Here is a 1916-nt window from a genome sequence, read left to right as displayed (position 1 = left end):
CGGGCTTCTTGGCCCGCAGCAAATCACTCGGATCTGCATTCTTCTTGTATTCCTCCAGCTCTACCACTGTTATCTGGTCATCCCCAATCTTTGAGCCTTTCTGGAAACACTCTTCTGCCTTCTTCCGGCTGCCAGTGATAGTGATCACGCCTTTGGGGCCAGGCATCTTTAATTTGAGGTACACATAACATGGTCGAGCCATGAAGTGGGCATGGGCTGGTCTTCCCAAAATAGCGTGGTAGGCGCTTCGAAAATCCACGACTTCAAATGTCAGCTTCTCTTTGCGGAAATGCTTCGAGTCGCCGAACACTACATCCAGAGCTATTTGGCCGAGTGACTCAACCTTCTTTCCAGGGATTACTCCGTGAAAACTCATGTTGCTGGAACTGAGCCTGGACATCGGAATGCCCATTCCCTTGAGCGTCTCTGCATATAGTATATTCAATCCACTGCCGCCATCCATCAGTACCTTCGTCACTCGAGTGCCTTCGACGACTGGGTTGACCACCAGCGCTTGCCTCCTAGGGGTGGCAATGTGAGTAGGGTGATTAGACTGGTCGAAAGTGATGGGGGTTTGTGACCATCTCAGATAGCTTGGTGTCGCCGGGGCGACCATATTGACCTCACGGTTGATCACTTTCAGCCGACTTTTGCTCTCTACATCAGCAAAAATCATCAGAGTGGAGTTGACATGAGGGTACTCTCCATCACTGTCCTCCTTGTCCTCGGCCTTGTCCGACTCCTTCTCTTTGTCCTTCAGCTATTTTCCTTGAAACTGCTGGATTAAGAGCCGGCACTGGCGAGTGGTATGCTTTGGGTAGATGAAGTTACCCTCTTCGTCTTTCTTCGTGTGGATATGACACGGTAGATCCATCACGTCATTACCTTCCTTATCTTTTACTTTCTTGGGGTTCCAAGATCCTTTGGGCTTCCCTTTGAATTGCCCTGAGTCACGGCCAGAGCCTCTCTAGGAGCAGCCGGTTCGGCCTTTCGCTTCTGCTTCCGACTGGAGTTTCCTTTCTCCGACTGACTCGGCTTGTACTTGCCACTCCGGAGTCGGTCCTCTTCTTCGCCATTGGCGTACTTGGTGGCTATTTCCATCATCCGACTCAGGGTCATATCTCCAGTTCGACCAAACTTCAGGTTCAACTACCTGTTCTTGACACCATCCTTGAAGGCGCAGACCGCTTGATGGTCTGACACATTTTCTACAGTATGATGCAAAGTGATCCATCTCTGGATGTAATCTCTCAATGTTTCACTCGACTTTTGTACGCAAACTTGCAGCTCTGTCGATCCGGCCGGTTGCTTGCAAGTTCCCTTGAACGTCCTGACGAACACTCGGGAAAGATCTTCCCAGGTGTAAATGCTGCTAGGAGCTAACTGATTCAACCAAGCCCTGGCCGAACCCTCTAGCATAAGTGGTAAATGCTTCATGGCCACCTCATCATTACCGCCACCAATCTGAACAGCCACTCGGTAGTCTTCAAGCCAAGTTTCAGGCTTAGACTCTCCGGTGAACTTACTTACTCCAGTCGCCAATCTGAAGTTGGGGGGTATCACTGCGGCTCTGATGGCTCTGCTAAAGCATTCTGGACCTGAAACATGGACTCGGCTGCTTGTGGGCACATCTCTGTCATGGCCACCTCTATGAGCTCTGTTCCGGTCGACCAAACCTTGCACGATGATGGATCTCGCGTCAAAGCCCGGCTCTCTGGGGTTGACTGGAGCTCTCCGCCCAACACTGAGCTGGCGCTTGTCATCTTGCTGCCGATGGGCGTTAGACCCACTTCTTGGGGGAGGAGTGGGCTCTCGACGCCTATCATCACGATCAAAACGATCATCATAGTGGTCCCGCTGGCCTTCACGTCCCACTCGCCTCGGAGGCGACCTTGGGCTGTGAGCCGATTGAACAG

The sequence above is a fragment of the Triticum dicoccoides genome, chromosome 1B (assembly GCF_002162155.2).
Source record: "Triticum dicoccoides isolate Atlit2015 ecotype Zavitan chromosome 1B, WEW_v2.0, whole genome shotgun sequence".
Lineage (NCBI taxonomy): Eukaryota > Viridiplantae > Streptophyta > Magnoliopsida > Poales > Poaceae > Triticum > Triticum dicoccoides.
Note: the sequence above shows the minus strand (reverse complement) of the source record.